The sequence below is a fragment of the Dipodomys merriami genome, unplaced genomic scaffold (genome assembly GCF_024711535.1).
Source record: "Dipodomys merriami isolate MVZ:Mamm:240054 unplaced genomic scaffold, mDipMer1.0.p SCAF_395, whole genome shotgun sequence".
Classification (NCBI taxonomy): Eukaryota; Metazoa; Chordata; class Mammalia; order Rodentia; family Heteromyidae; genus Dipodomys; species Dipodomys merriami.
In genome coordinates this window covers 109,643-135,026 of record NW_027205548.1, presented here as the reverse complement: position 1 = coordinate 135,026, position 25,384 = coordinate 109,643, and positions in this window count along the sequence as shown.

Below are 25,384 nucleotides of genomic sequence, written 5' to 3'. Positions count from 1 at the left end.
AAGAGACATAGAAGGGAAAGAGGATGTGCTTGTCTTGTCTCTCTGTCCTCTCTCCCTTTCCTTATGAATCCAACAGGATCCAATCTGATATTATCTAATCATCACCTCTTCCCAAAGCTTCTACGTGTAGACACCACATTAGGATTACATTCTATCTGCTTAATCCCTCCGGATGAAGATTCAATCTCAACACAGGAAGCCTTGAGGGACAGTCAGGCCACAGTCATGTCAACTATTCTCTCTTATGGGGAAACCATCTTGGAGCATTGCTAGAATCCATGATCACTGAGATGCCTGATAGCTGCTGAGAAGAAAATATTAGTTGGATGGCAGGCTGCTGTTCCACAGCGCCTGCAGTAGCGAGGAAAGAAACGGACGCAACTGATAGACTTGGAGGCAAGAAGGAAGAGCACAGAGCGTGAGTCCAATATGCTGGTTTTCCAGGGTGGGGGCAGCTTTTGAAGGCTTGGTTTCTGTCTATGTCAAGTCTGGGTGATAAGAAGAGCAGCACACTCCAGATACCTGAGGGCCACTGGAATAAAGAAATGATCTTCCAGAAAACCCATGGTACAGTAGACAGACAGCAGAGGGAGCAAGAGATTAGGAGTGCCTGATAAAAAGGAAAGGAAGAAACCAGCAATTTCTGTAATTAAGAATCTACACAGAGAAGGTGGGAAAGACACTGAATAAAACCTGAGAACCTCCTAATTCCTAACGAGGCTTAATGCTGAGTTTCATTGCCTGTGAAAATTTGGGCTATAAAAGCAGAGAGAGGCAGGTATCTTTACAATGTAAATAACAATTCAAAGTTACAGGGAGTATGAAGAATCAGGAAGAACTATCCCAACAAAAGTAAAAAGAAAAAAATCTCTACAACTCCCCCAGAAGAAATAAATATTGCTGTATCAACCTGACAAAGAAGTTAAAATAACTTTAATGAAGATACTCAATGAGCTCATAAAATGATGAATTCACAAAATGATCATTTCAACCAAGAGCTGAAAAATGTAAACAAACAAAAATTCTGAAGCTAAAGAATGCAATAAAAGAACTAAAAACTTCATTTAGAAGGGCTCAGTGTTAAGTTTGAATGAGAAGAAATAAACTAAATCAATGAACTCAATTACAAGCCATAGAACTCTCCAAAAATCTACTAGAAGACATATTCTAACCAAATAGTTAAAAAGTCAAATATATACAGAGCATTTTGAAAGCAAAAATAGAAAACCGAGTCGTCACATACAAGGCACCAACGTATCATTATTAACAGGTTTCTTAGAAGGCAAGAGGGAATAGAACAACATATTCAAAGCATTGAAAGAAAAAAGAAAAAGAAAATTGCCTTCCAATCAAGAACACCATATTCATTCACAGTGGTTCACACCTGTCATCCTTGCTACTCAGAAGGCTAACATCTGAGTATTGCAGTTCAGAGCCAGCCCAGGCAGAAGTCTGAGATTCCATTCCCGATTAGCCAGCAAAAAGCTGGACAGAGGATGTAGCTCAAGTAATAAAGGTCTACCTAACCATGAACAAAAAACTTGGTGTGTGAATGAGGCCCTGAGTTCCATCCCCAGTATTGGCATGCACACACACACACACACACACACACACACACACACACACACACACACACACACACACACTCATACCACTAAATTCAGCAAAAGTACTTGTCAAAAAAAAAAGGAAATCTGGGCACTGATGGCTTACAGCTGTAATCCTGGTTACTCAGGAGGCTGAGATCTGAAGATCACAGTTTGAAGCCATTCCAGGCAGGAAAAGCCGATCGGACTCTTATCTCTAGTTAATCACAGAAAAAGCCAGAAGTGGCTCTGTGCCTTAAGTGGTAGAATGCTAACCTTGAGCAAAAGGATCCCAAGGACAGCTCCCAGCCACTGAGTTCAAAAAAGAAAAATCAATGAAACTAAGGGCTGGCTTTTAGCAGAGGTCAACAAAATGGTTGATACTTTACTAAGATTAAGAAAAAACTAAGAAGAAGAGGGAAGGGGTGTGTTGGGGAGGGATGGGTGAGAATGTTGAAGAGTGCCATTGATCAAGGTACAGTGTAGTCATAAACTGCTTGGTTCAGTGGTAATGCCTTTGTACAACTATTTAAAGGTAATAACTATAAAAAACAGCTTGACTATTAAAAAGACTCAAAAACTGCAGTATGGAAACACAGTGGATAAATAGATAGGAAAAGGTTTATCAGAGAGTATGCTCATCTCCTCCCTTGAAGTAGGGGAGACATTCCAAGACCCTATTGCATGCTAGAAGATGAAAACAGTAGGAAACCCTATATACTATGATTTCTTTCCTATTCACACATACACAACTGTAATATCCTTTACATCTTATTGTCCTTTACTGTGACCATAAAGCATTGCAGTTTGAGGCATGAATAAGAATGAATATCTCTTTGTTGCTTTGTATGTCCCTCCCCTACAGTATAACCCCTGCTTTCACTATATTTGATGTCAGTATAACTTGTGGAGGAGATGGGGAAAAACCAGTTGTTTAAGGATACAGGTGGACCTGTTGCAACAATGAGAAGTACAAGTTTTCATGTCCAAAATGAGCTTTACAACGTTGGTGCAGGAGGGGGGAAGGGGGAGAAGGAGAAGGATTGGGATTGGGGGGGGGAGAGGAGAGGCTGGGAAGGGATGTGAAGGGTAAACAAAGGAGGAGGCAGCAATGCTTGGTAAGAAATGTACGCATTATCCTGCCCATGTAATTGTAACTCCTCTGTACAGTATGTTCACAAATAAAATTAAATTAAATTAAAAAAAAAGAATGAATAGAAAACTTTTATCCTTGGAAATTTCAGCGAGGGAAGTTTTTCTCTCCTTATTAAGTCACCTTTGACTTCAAGGAAGCACTTTACGGAGTCTCTTTGTAATATCTAAATTAACAGCACCCAAGTTTTGTGGTTTGGACCCATTATTCAATGAAAGGATGATTACCCGAGCTCAGTACCACTATGCTGCAGTGGAGCCCCTAACTAATGGAATGAAGGAAGACAGCTCGGGATCACACCGGGTTCCTCAGAATAATGTTCAGTTTACAACCCTTTATGCCTGTTACTTTCTACTTTTATTTTTTTCAGATCATAATTGGCCATGAGTAATTGACATGGTGGAAAGCAAACTACCAATATAGGAGACTACTAGACTACAAGCAATCATAAGCTAACAAATTGGATATGGCAGGAAAAAAAATGGGAACCTTGGCATTGGCATAAGTATTTCCAATTTTTATGATATTAAAGTGTATGTGTGTGTGCGTGTGTGTGCATTTAGAAAATAATGATGATATTCAGTGTATGCTGCTTCAGTGTAAGCAATAAAATATTAGTAAGAACTGTGAATTTCTCTATGTCCCATTACCTGATATTCTCACCCTGTGGCCTCCTCTGCATTCTTTTGGGGGCTAATGATCACACTTGAAATAGTTATTTAGTGTTTGTTAAGTCTGGGGGCCTCAAGTGTCCTGGATACTTAGGTACCTTTCCAAGAATCCTCTGGACAATTCCATCATGAAGCTTCTTAGTAGGTTTTTGTTTGTCTGTTTGTTTTTTGCTGCAAGTAGAAGGAAGAGCCTTCTGAGATGATCACTGCCCATGACATACACCCATACAACATTTCTGCTTTCTCATCTGTGCAGTCTGTTTGTAATTTGCTTCATTTTCCAATTGATACTTGTATGTTTCGAATTGACTTCTGGAATTTATTTACATTTCCTTGGTCCCAAGGCATTGCTAGTTACATGTGTTGCACATATCTTCTTTATATTTCTGGCTTATCTTCTTCAATTTCTTCTCGAAATATTTTGATAAACAGCTGTTCTTAATTTCAACGTATTCAAATTTGTCAATATTTCACTTTATGGTTTTGTGTGTGTGTGTTTCATCTTAAAATTGCCTTCCATATTCCTAAAGTCATAAAGATAATATTTTATATGTGTTTGTTCTGAATATTTTTGAATTTGGTTTTACAGTGAAATGTCCGTAATTTATTTGGTATTTGCTTTTTGCATGATGTAGGATAAATATAATTTGTTCAGGTTGGCATTCAATTTTCCAACCCCAATTGTTATACAGCTAAGTACCATGTCGCCGTTGGCTTGCATCAAGTATCTGCACATTTGTGGAGCTATATCTGGGGCATCTCTTGTGTTCATTGATCTTTCTATCCCTGTACCAGCCTTGCTGGCTCATTGCTGGCATTTTATATAAATGCACATCTCACATCTGTGTGAGAAGGTTCGTCAGGTACTGCTTCAATAATTTTGGCCCATCCTTTTTTTGCAGAAATTTTTGGATCTTCTTGTCAATTTCCATTTAAAAATATTCAGTTGGGATCGCAATAAGAATACATTGTCAATCAATTAAATTTGTGATGCACTAATATATTTGTAATGTTGAGTAATGCCAACCATTGGTATGATATGTATCTCAATTAAATTAGGAATTAGAGCCACTGAACAAAGAACTCTAAAGGCTTTACCTATTTTAAATGACATTGTAAATAATAACTCACTATTTTGTTTTCCAATTATAGTTTTATATGTGGACAATTTCCAAAACTTTCTCCTTTATATAGAAGGAAGTGTCTGTAGATTCTTTTAGATTTCTACATAGAATATAACACCTAGGATTTTTACCAGGATTTTTACTTCCTTTTTAACAGTCACATCTGTTTTTGTCTCATAATATTTGACAGAATCTCTAACACAAAGTTGGATGAAATTCAGATAGTAGAAAGATTTATTTATTTATTTATTTATTTATTTTGGGTCTGGTCATGGGGCATGAACTCTGGGCCTGGGTGCTGTCCCTCAGCTCTTCAGCTCAAGGCTAGCGCTCTACCACTTGAGCCACAGCACCACTTCTGGCTTTTTCTTTTTGCTTATGTGGTGCTGAGGAATTGAACCCAGGGCCTCATGCATGCAAGGCAAGTGCTCTACCACTGAGCCACCTTCCCAGACCCTAGTAAAAATATTTATCATGTCCCTAATCTGAAAAATACTACCTAAAGTATTATTTGATGTCATTTCTTCAATTCTTTTTTGCAGTACACTTTCTTGAAGTTTGAAGAAGGTTTACCCTGTACTCCTTGTTTATTAAGAATTTGCAAATATAAGTCTGGCACTAGTGGCTCACTCCTGTAATCCTAGCTACACAGGAGGCTGCGATCTGAGGATTGCAATTCAAAGCCAGCCCAGGCAGGAAAGTTTGTGAGACTCTTCTCTCCAATTAACCACAAGGAAACTGGAAATAGATCAAAGTGGTAGAACATTAGCCTTGAACAAAATTGCTCAGGGACAGCAGCCAGGCCTCGTGTTCAAGTCCCGTGACCACCACCACCACCAACAAAAAGGATTTACAAATATAAAGAATTAATGTTAAATATTATATGGTATTTATTGTACATGTTAAGGCAATCATATAATTTTTGTCTGATTTGTTTACGTAGTGAAACACATTATATTTTCTAAAATTGAACCAACATTGTATTCCTGGAATATACCCAATTTAGTCACCATGAATTACTGCCTTATACATGATTATCTTTGCTAACATTTTTCTTAGTGGTTTTGGATTTGTGTTTATGGGTTTTTTTTAAAAAGAGATTTTTTTCATTCTCTTCTCAAAATGTCTTCATTTCTCCTTTGTTTATAATACAATTTATGTGAGTCCCATGAAACTAGATAGAAGTAGTCCTACTTTCCATGTAAACCTAGGGTTGCTTTTTAAATATTTAAATAATGACTTTCCAAAATAACTGTGTAGCATGATATTCTTGTACTGGTCTTTATAATTATGATTTTATAATTCCCTGCTTCTCAGGAAATTGCCTATGTCATCTAGATTTTAAAATATATTTTGTATAAATTTTTACAACATTTTGCTTTTGAAAATAATATCTGGTTTGTGTGTATTTGTGTGTGTGTGTGTGTGTGTGTTTATATCCTATCTTCATTTCTAACATTGCTTATTTGGGCCCTTTCCTTCTGATCAATTTTAGCAATTTTTATGTCTTTTAGAGAATCCAAATATAGCTATGTAATTCTCATGTATTTTCTTTTATAGATACTGCTCTTTCCTTCATTCCACTCTTCCTCTATTCTATTTGTTATGATTAACTTTTTCTAACTTTGCAGATTGGAATAATTAAGTTTTAAATTCCTTCTTTTCTAATTAAAAAACTCATGACTTTGTGCTTTTCCTTAAGTGCTGCATTGGTTAATTCATATTTTCTTCCTCTTTTAGAATACTGTAAGGAAATTTGAAAAACCTTAATTTGAGCTAGGCACCGGTGATTCATGCCTGTCCTAACTACTCAGGAGGCTAAGATCTGAGGATCACAGTTTGAAGCTAGTAGGCAGAAAAGCCTGTGAAACTCTTATCTCTAATCTCCCAAAAGCCAGAAGTGGAGCTGTGGCTTAAGTGGTAGAGTGCTAGCCTGGAGTAAAAGAAGCTCAGAGACAGTGCCCAGGCTTTGAGTTCACGTCTCAGCACTAGCATTTAAAAAAAGGAAAAGAAACTTTATCTTCTTCTTCTGAATTTATGCATTAATGTTAATGCATAGTATTTAATTGTATTTTATGTTACTAGTATATTCTCTACTTTTGAGTTAGATTCAAATACATATATTTAAATTTTTAAGTACAATTTCTTCTGCACTTTAAGATTTTTTTAATTTTTTAAAATTTTATTTATTTATTTATTTGTCGGTCGTGGGGCTTGGACTCTGGGCCTGGGCGCTGTCCTTACACTCTTCAGCTCAAGGCGAGCGCTCCACCCCTTGAGCCACAGCACCACTTCTGGTTTTCTAGTGGTTTATTGGAGATAAGAAGCTCACAGACTTTGCTGCCTGGGCTGGCTTTGAACCATGATCCTCAGATCTCAGCCTCCTCAGTAGCTAGGACTACAGGTGTGAACCACTGGCGACCAGCCAAGATTTTCTTTTGTTTTACTGTGACATGCTATCTTATTCCTCAGAGTAATACAAATAGAGATCCAATTCCAGGTTTTTAATTTCTCATAGAACTCATTTGTAGGCTTGGTTTATCAAATGATTAGGTATTAATTTCTGCTTCCTTTAACAAAATTCTTTTGGCAGAAGTTAGCCAGTATTAGGAAAGTAAGTTTAAAAAGTTGGCTTTGCAATAGAAGCAAATGAAGTTATCTGAAACCTCACTAGCTTCGTTGAGTTTAAGAGTTAATTACTTTGCCTAGTGGTAGAGTGCTTCCCTAGCATGCCTGTTCCACATAAACAGAAAAGGGCCAGAAGTGGCGCTGTGGCTCAGGAGGTAGAGCACTAGCCTTGAGCATAGAAAGGCTCAGGGACAGAGGCCAGGCCCTGAGTTCAAGGGGGAAACTAACTACTTTGTAACAAATAGTATTTCTTTGACCAGCTCCCATTTTCACCCAAAAGAGGGATTTTAGTAACCTTGATTCTATCATGATGCACTTGAATATTCTTCCTCACCATACACACCCTTCAACTTGTGATAGAAAAGAATCAAAGTATAGAAAGTCAGGAGACGCCTGAGTGGCCTCCTCAGATGCCCAATGCAGCCCACAGAACTCCACATGTACCTATCACTGTTACAAAGATGATAGAACATGGCCAAGCTGATGGAGAGGCAATCCTGGTATGAAGCACCACTTGTGAAATGTGGAACTTATTACTGAGTTTTCCGTTATTAATGATTGCACTTAAAGGGACCATGACTCTGCTGCACAAGAGAAAGTTCATTCTTGGCTGAACATAATCTGTCAACATGCTCATCTGAGTGAGTCTGAAGTCATCAGAGTCTCAATCCTTTGCCAAAATTTTTACAGGGCTCTAAGACCCCTAATGTCTAACTTTAGCATCTTATTAGAAGCATGATTCTAAGCAAAAGTGATACTGCCTGGACAACTATAGTGTGCAAGGGAGAAGGAAAGCCTGTTACTACTCTAGGACAGGTGGAACTTGGCTTCGTTTGGCCCTGATTACAAGAGCCGACACTCAGGACAAGGGCCAAGTCCTACTACTATGAATAGAAAACATCTTCTGCTGCTTTTATGAGAAATCATGCACATGAAGATCACACATCTGAGGATTTGTGATGCAGTCTTGCCTTGGTGAAGTCCTCCTGTTAGTTTGCATATTACTCAAAACTTGCCTCCTTTTTAATCGTCAATCATACAAAAGTATCTCAATTTGACATGTCAAATTATGAGTACAATGCGTCCTAATCAACAGCATGCCTTCTATCATTTTCTAATGCAAATTATTGTGTTTACCTTATCAGCTAGTAAGCTATGAGAAACGGGAGGGGTCAGGGTGCCAGGATTGCATCAAGGACACATATCCAATGGCCTTAGGCTCTTCCATTAGACTGCACTTCCTAATGATTCTGGTTACTACTAATAGAGTCACTGAATGTGACTCCAATGCATGCTCCTTTGGGGACATTTAACCAAAGTATGACTTGAAACTTGTCATTGTATTTCCCTACACATTCATAGTGATTATTGGCACCTGGGATGTTCTAAAACATTATTCCTAAGACAATGGGTATACTTATAAGATCCTACAGCTTAGATTTGTGTTTTAAAATTGCTTTTATAATACTTTTACTCGGTTATGGACAAAGTGTGATTTCTATCCTCATTTTTTCTCATTCAAGTTGAATATCGTGACAACCCAGGAACACAACTTATATGCACTCTAGTCTCCAAAACCTGAGCTCCCTTTCTTCTGATAGTATATTTTTTGAAACATAGGATACTGAGCTTAGGGACAAAACACAGTGAGGAATTAAAGTAAATGGGCCTCACATGCAGTTTGTGAATTAAGTTTGCCCATAAATTAAATTTCCAGGCATGTGACAATTGTTCTTCTTGTATGGAGTGGACATGGAGTGTCTCCTGAAGGCCATATTTTAAATGTATGATCCCTGGTGAGCTGCTGTTGGGAGACAGTATGACATTGGAGAGGTGGGGCCTGGTGAGAGGTCTTCAGGTCATTTGAAGGACTTACAGAGAATCTGTGGGAGCCGGGTCTCTCCTTCCTTCTCTTCATTTCCTGGATGATAAGAGTTCTCGGACACACACTCCTGCCAAGATGTTCTACCTCACCAACTGCTCAGAACAATGAAACTACGCAATCATGTAATAGAATCCCAAAATGTGAGCCCATATAAATCTCTCTCGCTTATAATTAACTTATAAGGCAAGTGATAGGATAGTTGATCAATACAGACATCTATCACAGAATCCTGGTAGGTCTGCAATTCAGTTTGAATTATGGCTTATGGCTAGGCCTATCTTTCTGCCATAACTTCCCCAGGCCTGGGCTTCAGCCTAACTATCCAAAATTTCAGGAAAGACATAGAGTTGCCAAATGTATGACGTGAGTGATGTATGACAGAACTTTGTTTTCTTTAAAGTCATATACAGCACCTGAAAAATCATCTTTTATTATTTTTACATTATATCCTTGAGGAAACGCAGCTAGACAGCATACTGGATAAATAAGAGTATTACAGTGGAGTAGGAAGAGTCTAGTCTTGACTCAGTGTCCAGCTACCTAGTGATTTGCTTGTGTCTTTGCAAGGTTATTTACAGATATACTGATCTCTTATCCATTCTCCCACCCAGGGATTCTGAGGAACATCACTACTGACTTTGGGGTTGGATAGTTCTATGCTGGAGACAAGGTGTGGACTCAAGCAATAAAAAATGCCAAGCTACCATGTCCCTGCTCTCTATCTATCAGATGCCAGTAGCAATTCACCTCTTGATAACAACTAAAAATATCCTGAGACAATATCAAACATCCCCTAATAGGACAGATTGCTCCCAGTCTTGAACCACTAATCTAATCTCAATGATTATTATGTTCTTTTCCTGAAATTTGCTTTTCTGGTATCTAAAATGGACATTCTTCAATAATTCCATTGGAGGTTGACCTCCCAATTACTCTAATGCCTTTTATTTTGATTAACTGTGTGTCACTTTATCACTTCTGTGAGAGGGAGATATGGGCCTGTTGTTTTCCTCCTGTATTGCACAAACAAGTTATAATGACTCATTCATTGTACACAAGAGGAACCTCAGCCTTCAGGTGCTTGGGGAACGTTCATAATAAATCATAATTATCTGAATTGTTTTGCACTACTTTTATACAGCTAGGAAACAATGACTTTGAATTTTTTGAAAATGAGGGAAGTTCCTTTCTATTCATTTACTTTATTCCTAAGTGATTGCACATACACAGGAACTGCCTTACTATTTATTGCCCTACTCGATCACAGCATTCTGAACTTTTACAAAAACGAGGATCCAGCATAAAGGAATAAGTTGAGGACATAAAACTCTTAGGCTCTGAAGATGTTGCTAAAAGTAATCTTTGCTTGCAAAGTGCAAACAACTCTGGAATTCTGCACAGCCTAATTGTTACAATTTAGGATACAATCTCCCTAAATATCACACATATGGATTTATCCTAGTCCACAGAACTCTCACATTTGTTTCAGTTATAACTTTCAACCAATCTCCTTAGAAAACAGAGAAGCACAGAGAACTATAAAACTTTGTATCTTGTTGACAAAGTGATGTGAAGGTGTGATATTTTTTGTGTGTAGCAACATGTTAATAACTTGATGTTAATACAATCTGATAGGCTTGTTGAGTAGAAGCTATCACCTTTACCTCCACTGGCAAGGAATGGAATTATTTTTTAAAATATTAATTTTAAATAAATAAATAACTTCATAAATAAATACATTTTTATATATAAGTATGTTTTATATATATATATATATATATACATATAACTTAATTCCTGTGTAAAGCTGAATGGCTTAGACTAGTTCACAAGGTAGATCATAGGCTTATAACCACTTTGAAAACATCCATCCATTTATGTAATCAAATTCTCTATGTGTATGTACCAGGAATTATGCCAGAGGATATAATGATAAGTAATAATAATTTGTTTTATGGCCTTAAAGGGCAAAAAGGTTGGCAGGAAAGAAACAGTTATTATATAGTGTTAAAATAAACATTGAGAGAAAGGTATTCGGTGCCCTATTAAATCTTCTGAAGAATTTCAAAAGTTAGGGAAGAATTCCTCTAGGAGCCAACATTTAAAGTGAGATTTAAAGTGTCATTAGAAGTTATGTTGGTGAAGAAGGGAAGCAGTAACATTTTAAGAATGAGACATTGCATGATCAAGTCCTTGTGATCAAGTAGTCCAATGTTACGAAATAGGGAAGGATACTGTGGACAGGGCCTTGAGCTGTCAGTTCCAAATCAGTTTCCTCTCAAGCCTCGAAGCACTGGGATGACTACGGAGAGGTCTCAGTAAGGAGTTCACGTGATTAGTGCTAACTTTTTTTAAAAGGCAGACACTATAATGTTCTTAACTTATTCTAGATAAATGTAAAGAATGGGACAAAAGACACCTAAAAACTGGATGACAAGAGTAAAAAGGAAACAATGAAGTTTGAGGAGAATGGTTTGGAAAGGGGGAGCGTAGACATTGGAGAAATGACAGAGATGGTGAGTGTGACCAAGGTAGACCATGCACATTCATGCCCTTTGCACACTTAATGGCTGTTAATAAAATGTGAGGGGTGACAAATGGATATTAGGTGATCTGGGATAGTATTTAACCAGTCCAGCCAATAGAAGATGATATTGTGGATTCAAGTGGGTGTGGCAGTGGTAGTAGAGATGGAGAAAAACAAACAGATTCAGGAGAACTTTTTTTAGCACTATCATTTGTAATTTATAAGGAACAGGGGTGAGGGCTCAGTGGTAGAGCTCTTGCCTATTACACAGGAGACCTTGAGATTCAATCCCCAGCATTGTAAAAAGAAAAACAAAGCAAAGCAAACTCGTTTGAAATTTATGGGTAGGTACTGGTAAAGACTGAGGATAAAAGGAAGAAGACAGAGAACATAAGAATGGCCCTGTCAAACCTGGAATATTATTAGTTCACTTAATAAAATTATTATTAGTTATTATGATTAGTTATCAGTTATGTTATTATAGTGCATACTATTAGTTAAATTAATAAAAATAAATTAAATTAATGATAATTTGATTTGTTAAATTGTAGATGCGGCTCAAATAACATAATTAAATTTCCTGAGTTCATAGATGTTTTGACATGCTTTATAACAGAGTAAACTTGATCCAAGAAATATGACACCTAAAAATGAGATCAGTTCCCTTTTTTGGTAAAAACTGGAGTCCTGGTACTATAATAAGGGATGAAATAAACTGAGCACTGGTAGCTCACTCCTATAATCCTAGCTATTCAGGAAGTTGAGATCTGAGGATCAAAGTTCAAAGCCAGTGTAAGCAGCAAAGCCCACAAGGCACCAGCTCCAAAATTAACCAAAAAAGCCATCCTGGTGGCACAGTTTAGTTGGTAGCTCACCAGGCAAGCAAGGTCCTTAGTTCAAACTTTGGTACTGCCAAAAATAAAATAGAAAGAATTGAAAAATAGAATAGAATCTCTCACACTTCACTGCTTGTTAGAGTAGATTGTAGAGGAGGTTTCCTCTACAGTCAGTTGGCACTTGCCTGCCCTCAGCCTCCAGAGAGCCAGTGAGCATGCAATTCTGGAAGACATGTAGGTTTTTTGCTGCATTGCTTTCCAATCCTAAATCCAACATGAAAACAAAGCACTAAAGACTCAGCAGCAAAACGGAAAATACAAGAATGAAGCTAACAGGTTGTTCCACAAACCTCAAACTCTAAGGGAACACAGAAAAACTTCCTGTAGGGCCACAACTATAAATTCTCAAAACCCACTTATGTCTCTTCCAGGTAGATCTACACATACTAAGAAGAAACTGTCAGAGGCGGAATAAATATTAGTTTCTAGTAGGTGGCCCATTTGAAGCTGCAGGGAAGATTTTGATAGAAAAGCTTTCTACCGAATAAATGAAAATTAATGACAGAATTAGGGATGAGCTCCTACAGAAATCCCTCTCCACAAGTATTAAGGCATCAACTCATGAAACATAAATGATGGCCCAATATTACAAAGGAAAGCCATGCATATATTAAATTTCCCCTATGGTAAAGATATACTATTACATACAGTTGGGGAATGGGGGAGATTAAATGGAATCTAATAAGGATTTGCCTAATCAAAGCTAATTGCAGCAAATAGAAGGAACAAGGATGCATGCAGAACTGAACCTTGTATTGGCAATCAGCAAAATCCAGAATCTGGGAAATATCCAGGTCAAACACCCTTTATTCTTCAGCAGATAAATTATGAAGAAAAAGAATAGATAATGAGAGAATTTGAAAAACCATATCAATTTTCTTTCAGTAGGCCAGATATGAAGTTCTTAGAGATGCCCACTTGTAAAAAGAAAAATCAGGAAGCCGATCATAAAAAAACAACTACAAGATAGTAATTGGGACAACTTATTAATTTAGGGCAGGTATTGCCATTATTTGGATGGTTTCTGAGGTGGTAACAAACTTGGTTTCTTGACTCAGATGTTGACCACAAAATTATATTCCTTATAATAGCCCATAAAGATATGCCAGGGCCCTGTATAGTTTTCTGTGGCCATGATTTAGCTTATTAGACAAAAATAGAAAAAAAGGATAATATAATTTATATGTAATTTATCTAGAATTACCCCAGCATTTTATGTTAGAAAGTAAAAATAATTAAACCTATTGTCAAGTTTTTCAAAGTGAAGCATTTGAAGCAGAGTTTGTTTCATAATGCCAGTACTATCTGTCCATACTATCATAATTAATCTAGGAAATTTATTTGCAATCTGTTTTAGCTTGTATCCATGAGAGTTATGACATAGTACTATGTCAAAAATAAAGTATGCATACTCTAGCTTGCTTCCCATTATGATACCAATGTGTAAACTCTAAGTGGTTGGCATGGAACAAATAATCAACACCCTAGTGAATAATAACCAATAGTTAGCTAACTATAAAGGATGAGAGAAAGGAAAGGTTGATGCCAGGTGCAAGAACTTTAGATGAGAAATGTCTCTGATTCCCCAAATTATATCAGCAGAAATTTTCTAGAGCCAGGAGTAAAAGGATAGTAAATGGTTAGGACCTTCCCTGGGTGCCAGAAGATGTTTGGTTTATTATTGAGATGTTTCTACAGCTGTCTGCCTGTTGTAGAAAGAGCTGCAGGAAATCTGTCATCCTTCTTCAAAACAATCAAGGGTCACTAAAGCCCCATTATTGGCCCAAAGCAGGAAACACAACAAAGCCTAACATAATAGAGTTCCACTAAAAGGAATCCAACTTTGGAAAGCGTTGGTGGGGGTGTGTGTGTGTGCATAGGATTGCTAGTCTACACTGTTCCCAGACCAGTCATGTTGAAAAGACATGCTTATTTAACAAGCCACCGTTTATAACAAATTGCAAAGGCTATCAACAGAACAAGGAAGCCTGTGCATCAAGATGCAATCCTTCTCTGATCAGCCAGGAAATATTAACCACCCATGACAAAGGCAAATAAAACAAAGGTGATTGTTGGCATGCCATCTGTGGATGCAGGCCAGGACTATGTTTCTGCCAGTGGAAAAGGAAAGGCCAGGCACATTCACCCCAGAACAATCCTATTGCTTCTGGTACTGGCTACTTCAACCAGCCACCTATGTGACTTGAGCTATAGCATTAAGCTGCAAAAAAAGGGAGATTTCTTGTTCTAGCAGAAAACACATATTAGATTAATGGTCTGCTATTATATTCATTAGTGAATCCATTAGTGAATATAAGAGGTCACTTTTAAAAGCAGTCAAGACAGATACATCTCAGGAGGTGCACGAGATCTCTAGTTGCAGTGTTTATAAGAAAGTGTACGTGTCAACACTAAAGCTACCAACACAACAATGTTTATTGCAGCATTATTTACCATAGCTAAGATATGGAACCAACCCAGATGCCCCTCAGTAGATGAATGGATCAAGAAAATGTGGTATATATACACAATGGAATTCTATGCCTCCATCAGAAAGAATGACATTGCCCCATTTGTTAGGAAATGGAAAAACTTGGAAAAAATTATATTAAGTGAAGTAAGCCAGGCCCAAAGAAACATAGGTCCCATGGTTTCCCTTATTTGCAATATCTAGTATATGTATGAGTCAAGCGGAAAAGGTCAGATAATGTGAGGTCAGGAAAATGAACCCTTAGATGTGTATTTTAATGTTTTTTTTCTTTCATGCATGTGTTTCTAACGCATTTATAAGATTATCTCTTTGTTGCTTTGTATGTCCCTCCCCCCACAGTATAACCTCTGCTTTCACTATATTTGATGTCAGTAAAACTTGTGGAGGAGATGGGGAAAAACCAGTTGTTTAAGGATACAGGTGGACCTGTTGCAACAATGAGAAGTACAAGTTGTCATGTCCAAAACGAGCTTTACAACGTCGGTGCGGGGGGGGGGGGGAGGAGGGGGGGAGGGGAGAGGCTGGGAAGGGATGTGAAGGGTAAACCAAAGGAGGAGGCTGCAATGCTTGGTAAGAAATGTACGCATTATCCTGCCCATGTAATTGTAACCCCTCTGTACAGTATGTTCACAAATAAAATTAAATTAAATTAAAAAAAAGAAAGTGTATGTGTCAGTGTACCAAGCATAAAATATTAGTAGAGAGTAATAAACAATATACAATGGCCAGGTGCCAGTGTCTCATGCTTATTATCCTAGATACTCAAGAGGCTAAGATTTGAGGACTGCCTTTCAAAGCCAGCCTGGACAGGAAAGTCTGTGAGACTTATCTGGAATAAACTATGCCCCACCCTCCTGCAAAAAAAGCCAGAAGTAGAGCTGTGATTCAAGTGGTAGAGTACTAACTTTGAACAGAAAAACTCAGGGACAGTGTGCAGGCATTGAGTTCAAGCCTCAAACCAGCACACACACACACACACACACACACACACACACACACACACACACACACACACACACATCATTCATTTTACTACTCAATTTTACATTTTATACAATTGATGGTTGTCATGTATCTCTCAATCTACTCAACCTTAAGTATGAACAAGAACAAAGTCCCATGAGGAGACTTGCAACCTAAAGCCTGAGCTTCTGAGAGCCAGACATCTTGACATACTGAGAAATTCTTTCTCAAAAGAGAATGTGGTCGAGGGTTTAAATTATACAGCAACAGTTCATTTAGACATGCCCTAATCCCCTTCGCAGAATGTCTGTTTTAAGGAGATGAGGAAAGAAACAGTAACAGTGTCTGCAGAAATTATACATGGAGTAGAAAAAATGCAGATGCCATGAGCATGAGGGCTTAGAAGAGCCCTCTCTCCAGAAAGCATCTCCATTATCTCATCTGCCTCTTCCTTCGAGTCTGTGACAGGGCCCATAATGGCTTTTACAAGTGTGCTCAACAGAGGGATGCTGTGAAATTGTAGCATCTCTTTCACATACTTCTTTACAGGAGCCTTGTAAATACCATTCCTTAATCTAGCCACCCAGCAGGACATAGCTCTATTGGAAAGGAAATTCTAGAGCATACCAAAAGTTCTGAAAGAAACAGCCTCCCACCCCAAAATAAAAAAAATCTAGGCTGAAGTTTAATGTTATTATGGCAGAATTTTCTCAGTTTTCAGGCCTCTAGATATCTCTTCTCATCAGCCTATTTGTCAGTATACTATAGAGAACAAAAAATATTGTTCTGTAAACGCATATGCACCCATGAGCGCATATACACAGAGTCATCCGCACCATTATTTCCCTTATTTATTGAATTAACGAGCTCTAATGACCACTCCCATTTCCTGAGTCTGTGGGGAAATTTAGATGTTCCACAGACATCTTTTCCCAACTCAAAGGGGTAAGATTGATATTGCAAGATCTGTGATAGGCCAAAGCAAGGCAATGAATGAAACAGACTAATAGCAGAGAAGAAGAGAATAAAACAAAAACAAGTCATTTGTTTTAGAGCATCTTTACTTTAAATCATACTAGGTCCTCAGTAAATTTCTGCTTCTTCTGGAGATAGACTAGCATGGGTTTTTCCTTTCTCTTTGTATAAGACACACAGATACATGGCAAAATATAATAAGTAGTAACTTTCAGGGATTGTGGATCAAGTAACACATGGTATGAGTCCTATCTATGGCAAAGTAAAGGGATGATTTCTATGATTAGAATGGACAGAATTTCCAGCTTGTGTCCGGAGGAGGTGGAAATGCAGAATGAGTCCAGTGCTCAGGCTGAGTCATATTTAGAAGGCAGAAAAACATACTCCATCACAAGGAGAAAATCCAGTTAATTGAAAACTACTCTGAAATGTAACTGATGATAGACTATTTTTAGATGTTTTTTAGATGCTAGATGTATAACTTCCAGAGTTGGGCAAAATTTGGGTGTGGTGGTATACACCTGTAATCCTAGCACTTAGAAGGCATAAACAAGAGGATTTTGAGCTTGAGGCCAGTCTGAGATCTATAGTGAATTCCAGGAAATTATGGGCTACATAAGGAGACTCTGTTCAAAAGCAACAACAAAACAGGGCATGTGCAGTGGCTCATGTTAATATCAGCTACTTGGGAAGTGGAGATTGGAAGGTCACAGTTCAAGACCACATTGGTCAAAAAGGCTAGTAAGATCCATCTAAAAACACAACTCAGTTCAGATGATGATAGCTCACATCTGTAATCTAGTTTTCAGGTAGCTGAGATCTGAGGATCTTGGATTGAAGCCAGCTTTGGCAATAAAGCCAATGAGAACTCTTATTTTCAATTAACCACCCAAAAGTCAGAAGTGGAGCTATAGCCCAAGTGGTAGCATGCTCAGGGACAATACCCAGGCCTTAAGTTTAAGAACCACCTGGCACACATACAAAAATCGACAACTCCAGCATAGTGGCATACATCTGTAATTCCAGTTTGTGGGAGGCACAAGGAAGAGAATTATGGTCCCAGGCCCAAAGCAGCCCAGGCAAAAATCTAAAGCAAAATAACTAAAGAAAAAAGGGACAAGAGTATGGCTCAGGTTCTTGCTACCAAGGAGTTCAAAGGAGTTCAAACTCTAGTATTGCTAAAAAAAAAAAAAAAAAGAAAGAAAAAGAAAAGAAAAGGGAAGGAAAGAAACAAAGAAAGAAACAAAGAAAAAAAGAAAAAAATTGGGCAAAAACATAAAAGATGTAACAGAAATCTAGTAAAATTGTTATAGTAGACTAGAAGGAATTAACAACAAATAAGATACTGTAGAAGATAGCACTAGGATAGAAATGGTCCAAAATGAAACACAAAGATACATACTTTAACAAATGAAGAGAGAGCTTATGTGCAACAAACAGCTTCAAGTGGTCTAAAATATTGTCAGAGCCTCACTGCAACACAAGTCCTCACTGAAACCTACAATGTGCCATTGTTTTTTATAAACCTCTGTGTTTATTTATTTATTTATTTGTGGGGGGGGGGCTAACTGCCATATTGTGTCTACAATGTTTGTCCCACCTTACATTCTGACCAGCAATCATCAGGAGTTTCTCATTCTTCTCAGCCTTGCCAATGCTTAGTATTTTCTGTTTATTTCAAGTTGCTCTGGTTTCGATAAGGGCCACCCTGAATGGTATGAAGTGGTGTCACAATGGATATTCTGACTGGCATTTCTCTAGTTATGCTAATGATGAGCATCTTTCCACGTACTTCCTGACCATTTGTACAACTTGGAAATAGAAAAGGCAATCCAAAAATTCATATGGGACAATAAAAGACCCCGAATAGCAAAAACGATCCTCAACAGAACACTGCTGGGGGAATATCAATACCAAATTTCAAACTCTATTATACCTTGGGAGAAATTTTAACTAAAATCATTTGCTCATTTTTTTAAAATTAGGTTTTGGTTGTTATTGTTGAACTATTTTAGTATTTCAGAATATTAATCTCCTATCAGTTACATAATTCACTAGTGCTTTTATTCTCTGTGTTCCTTTTTCATTTAATTGATACTTTCCATGGTTTGCAGAAGTTGCAATTTGGTTTTGCTTTAGTCTGTTAGGTTTTGGTCTCACTTAGTAGTCCAGGCTGGCCTCCAACTTGAGATTTTGGTTTTGTCTTTGCATTAGTTATTTATTTATTCTTAAAGTTGTTCTTAAGAGGTTGGACATAGGGTTCAATTTGTCAGTTTGTGAGTATAATACATCTTGACCCATTCATCACCTTTCATTAGTCTCTCTCACCTCTCCATTCTTCACCCATTCATTTCTTCATATACACTTTTTCCACATACTTCCATTTTCACTTATATTCACTCAATAGTAGGACTACACTTATCAATCCTTTTGTCTATGCCTCCTAAGAGCTAGGATTATAAAAACATACCTGGCTTAAAACTTTCTAATTTTTATAAAATCAATGCATCTATTTTTTTGTTTTGTTGACTGTGCTTTAGATATGGGTATAGTTTTATGATGAGAAGGACAAGGCATGAAGAAAATAGTTGTATGGAAAAATACCAAGCAAATTACCATTTTAGCCGGGCACTGGTGGCTCACACCTGTAATCCTAGCTTTGCAGGAGGCTGAGATCTGAGGATCATGGTTCAAAGCCAGCTCAGGCAGGAAAGTCCATGAGACTCTTATTTCCAGTAAACCACTCAGAAAACTGGCAGTGGTGCTGTGGCCCAAGTGGTAGAAAACTAGCCTTGAGCTGAAGAGCTGAGCGACAGCGCTCAGGCCCAGAGTTCAAGTCCCATGACCAAAAAAATAAAATAAAATAAAATAAAATTTTATACTAGTCATTTCATTTTGAAATTCACCATAGTCACTTCTCATGGGTCACTGTCCATTGGCTGTCTAGCTCTCTGCCTCCCAGGTAAATTCTCTTTTCCCTATTACTTTCTCTTCCTTTCTGCTCTTTATTCCTCTTCTTCTTTCCTCCTTCTCTCCTCTCTTTCCTCCTTCTCCTTTTCCTCCCCCTCCTCCTCTTTGTCCTCCTCCTCTTCCTCTGTCTTTCTCCTTCTTTCTTACTTTTTTTTTTGGTTGGTTGTAGAGCTTGAACTCTGGGCCTGAGTGCTGTTCCTTAACTCTTCAGCTCTCTACTGCTTGAGCTACAGCGCCACTTCTGGTTTTTTAGTGGTTTATTGGCAATAAGAGTCTCATGACTTTCCTGCCTGAGCTGGCTTTGAACCATGATCCTCAGATCTCAGCTTCCTGAGTAGCTAGGGTTACAGGCATGAGCCACCGGCGCCTGGCTCTTCTTTCTTATTACAAACCAAATTGTCTTCTTCTACCATTAAGAATGGGAATCAGCCATTTTTCCCAGATGTCTTGATCTTTGCCCTACTATTCAACTTCTCAGGACTCAGAAACGTATCTTCATAAATGAAGATAGTTCCTTCCTAAGAAAGAAATGCTGACAACTTTTAAGATAGTGTTCCTGTCCTAAAAGAGTAAAAACTTGGGGAAGGAAGAGACAAAGAAAGAAAGAAATGTTTGTTTTAGAGATTGTAGTAGATAAGTCGTACTCTGGAAGCCACAAGGATTATGAATAGAATATCTATCTAGAGAACTTTTCAGTAATGCACACTGCAAAGGGGTTTGCAGGCTTAGTTATGAAAACAAAAGTCATTGATTTGCTTACAATTTGTGTGGGTCAGCAACTCAGACAGAGGCCAGAAGTGGTGGTACATACTTGTAATCCTAGTTTCTGGGGAAACACAGGAAAGAGGACTGTGGTCCAAGGCCAGCCTGAGCCAAATGCAAAAGACCCTTCTTAAAAGATTAGAGTAAAAAGCTAGGGAACACCTGACTGGCAAGCTCAAGTTCATACTCAGTATCAGCAAAGACCACCACAACAAATAACTCAGAGTTTGGTGGGGATGGCTGCTTTCTGGGCTGCAGTGCCTGGGGCCTGAGGATTGAGCAGGTTAAGCTAGATGAGACAAAGTTTCTCACTCTTTCCTGTTCTGGTCCATGTGGTCTTTCTTTTGACTAGCTGTGATTCCCCCAAACATGGTGGTCTCCTGGGAACTGAACATCTGTGCCTGCTGGCTTTTCAGAAATGGATTGTAGAAGTTACTAGTCCTTTTCAAGTTTGGGCTATGAATTCTAAGAAAGTCATATCTTCTTCATAAGAAAGTGATAAGCAAAGCTGGGCGCCAGTGGCTCACGCCTGTAATCCTAGCTACTCAGGAGGCTGAGATCTGAGGATCGTGGTTCAAAACCAAGCCCAAGCAGGAAAGACCGTGAGACTCCTATCTCCAATAAACGACCAGAAAACCAGAAGTGGCGCTGTAGTTCAGGTGGTAGAGCACTCACCTTGAGCTGAAGAGCTGAGGGACAGCGCCCAGGCCTAGTGTTCAAGCCCCGTGACCAACCAAAGAAAACCAAAAACTTTTCATCACACTCCACTCTCTGAATGTTGAATTTGCAGCAACGATCACTATACTTAGAGATAGGGTGGTGATTGTACTTATTCTTATCTGGCAGTGTTGCTTCCACATTTGAGTCCTGAAAAATCTGAAGTGCCTTTTTTTTTGTTTTATCTTTTTCTTTTTGGCCATTCTTTTGTGGACACATTTTACTCAAGGTCATGGATGAGAATCATTATTTCCACCATGGAAAACCAACACTAGGAATGTGCATTGTGTAGCTGAAATGTCTCAACTGTTTCTGAAGGTCTGTGATACCTGCCACCAGGAAGACGGATGGAGCTGGTAAGTTAGGGTCTATTTCCCTGGAGCGCTGAGCTGTATTGGACAGACACAAAGGCCCTCTCCAGCTGGTGTGTAGCAGAGATGCTCAGAGAGCCTTCTTTCTTAGTCTATTATGTGATTCTGAGAAAGGAAGCTCAGGCAAGACCAGTACATCCTTTGTGTCGACGTCAAATGCCTTATGACGTTGATTCTTCAGTGTTGTTTTCAGTGTGGATATTCTAGTCTTGTGAATTTGACATGAATTTGGCTCAGTGCCTCAACAGAATGCAATGTAGGCATAATTTGATCTTCCTGCAATTGTCTATTTAACTTGGCAATCCAGACTAATTTTTTCCTGTGAAGTGAGCCCAGAACGTCACTAAGATAGTGGTTGGGTTAATTAATGAGCCATAATAATGTGCATAATAAAAGCTTATGATCTGAGGTTTCTTCCCGCTATTTTCCTCTCTCCTTCCCATACAGAACTCCTGGCTTCACTGGAATCTATGAGTCATGTTTTGTTGAAGGAATCTCTTCTTGTAAACAACAGCAGAGGGAAAATAATAACTTAAGAACCATCTGTTTGAATGAGTCCTTGATTTTTTTTCCCCATTTCCCTCCACTGCACGTTAAAGGAAGTAGGCAGGGAGCAAAGTCTAATTATAATGCAAGTTACTAATTACAATATAACTTCTTCTTAATATATTTATTATAAATATTATTAGGTTCCACACCCGAAGCCTTAATCATCTTTCTTTTTACTACTCTTCCAATTCCTCCTTTCTTCCTTGTCTTTAGTTATGTAGCTAATGACACTAGAGTTTATTCTCCAATTGTCCAGATCCTTGGCATACAGGCTAATCAAAGACAACAGTGGGATTCGAAGCTTGTTGGTATCCATTTGGGAAACATATTTTCACAGGTGTCAGGGACAAGGCAGTGGACATGGGCCATAGGATAGGGCAGTAACAAAAGGTACTGATACCTCCCCTGAAAAATGTAGATTCAACAACTTAAATTCTACAGATAGTTATTAAGTACCAACTATGTGTGTGTGCATCAAGGACTGAGTTAAACCTGGGCTTGGTAATAAGAACACCAACTTCAGGGCTGGGAAGTTGGCTCAGTGGTAGAGTGCTTGCCTCGCATGCATGGGGTCCTGGATTCATTTCCTCAGCACCACCTAAGAAGAAAAAAACCAGAAGTGGTGCTGTGGTTCAAGTGGTAAAGTATTAGCCTTGAGCTGAAGAGCTGAGGGACAGTGCCCAGGCCCAGAGTTCAGCCCAGACGACCAACAAAAAGAACAAAAAACAACTATCAACTTCAGCCTATCACAAGGAATCATTGTTAGGATGAAGAGAGAACAAAAAAACAAAGCATCAAAGTTTTGTGTGGATTATAAAGTGCCTAACTCTGAGGTGCTATTAACATTATGACTCTTATCAGTCACCTGATTAATTAGAGTGGTCCTTTGTTGACCTCAAGGTCATTGGATTACCTTAGCCTATCATCAGGTGTGGACAAGAAAATAGTAGTCTACTAAGATAATCTTGATGTTAGCATTTCTATGCTCTTTAGGGAGAAAGAGAGACAGGCAGAGAGACAAACAGACATACAGACACAAATCATTGCCGCCAAGTCAGGACCATAATTGATGCCATTTTGCCAAACGGTGATCATTTAGTTTGTGACTTGCCTCACTTGAAAATTTTATGACTCAAATTTTTTTTTCTAAAAATTAGTGTTGGATCAAAGTCAAAGTTCACCTAAAACCATGCTGTTAGAAGGACAACACAAACACTGTGTCCTGGCACAGCAGGTTACGTGCATGTATCATCATTGTCAGCAGTTGGGAAGTTACCATTCTACTAGGGCAAAGCACTTGGATAGAAAGGAGGTGTTCCAAGTGAGTCATCAGTGACGAACCATAACCCAGCCTCTAACTTGACCAACTTCTTGAAAATGAGGCACATCAGGAAATAATAGTATTCACCAAAGGAAAGACATAGCCCCTCCTGAACCTCATCAGTGAAGTTACATTCCTGAACATGGATAGAACACCATTAGCTCTGTTGTCCTCTTGTTCATCCATGTCCACCTCTCTGGGGAATTATGACAAATGTTTCTACTGCCTCTTACCTTTCTAAGAGGACCCAGGAACCTCTTAAAAATACTCTTCTCTCTGGTACACAGTAGTTTTGAAATAAAGTTAATTTGAAAGTTTTCAAGAATCCATTGAGATTCCACCTAACCCTAGTTAGAATGGATAGAATCAAGAAATCTAGTAACAACAGATGCTGGAGGGGATGTGGACAGAAAGGAACCTTACTGCATTGTTGGTTGGAATGTAAACTTGTTCAACCACTTTGGAAAACAGTATGGAGGTTCCTCAAAAGACTCCACATAGAGCTCCCCTATGACCCAGCAATCTCTCTTTTGGGCATTCACCCAAATGACCACAAACAAGGTCATGCCAAAGCTTGGACCAGCACAACCATGTTTATCGCAGCATTTTTCTCTAGCTAAGATATGGAACTAATCCAGATGCCCCTCAGAAGATGAATGGATCAAGAAAATGTGATATATAGATACATACACACACACACACACACACACACACACACACACACACACACACACACACACACACACACACACACACACCACTGGAATTCTATGCCTCTATCAGAAAGAATGACACTGCCTCATTTGTTAGGGAATGGAAAGACTTGGAAAAAACTATACTAAATGAAGTAAGCCAGGGCCAAAGAAACATAGGTCCCATGCTTTCCTTTATTTGCAATAACTACTACATGTCTAGAACAAGCAAAAAAGGTCATATGACCAGATAAGATGATGTTAAGTGAAATGAGTGAAATGAACCCCAAGATAGGGACACAAGTGGCTTTTCCTTTCTTGCTATTGTTTTTACCGTACTTATAATGCACTATGTAATTCTCTTGCTTCTTTTTTTATTGTGAAAATACTGTACAGAGAGGTTACAATTACATGGGCAAGATAACTAGTACATTTCTTATCAAGCATTGTTGCCTCCTCTTTGTTTCCCTTTCCCAGCCCTTCCCATACTCCTCCCCCTGCCCCCACTGCACCAAAGTTGAAAAGTTCGTTTTTGACATAACAACTTGTACATCTCATTGTTGCAATGGGTCCACCTATATCCCTATTTAAACTATGTGTTATTCCCCTTCCCCTCCACAAATTATACCGACATCAAATACAATGAAAGCAGGGGTTATACTGTGGGGGAGGGACATACATAGCAATAAAGAAATAATCTTATAAATGTGTTAGAAACAATCACATGAAAGAAAAAAAAACATTTGAATACATATCTTAGGGTTCATTTCCCTAACATCACCTATCTGACCTTTGGAACCTTACTGCATTGTTGGTGGGAGTGTAAACTTGTTCAACCACTTTGGAAAGCAGTATGGAGGTTCCTCAAAAGACTCCACACAGAGCTCCCCTATGACCCAGCAATCCCACTTTTGGGCATTTACCCAAATGTTTACAAACAAGACCATACTAAAGCTACCAGCATGACTATGTTTATTGCAGCATTATTTACTATAGCTAAGATATGGAACCAACCCAGATGCCCCTCAGTAGATGAATGGATCAAGAAAATGTGGTATATATCCACAATGGAATTCTATGCCTCCATCAGAAAGAATGGCATT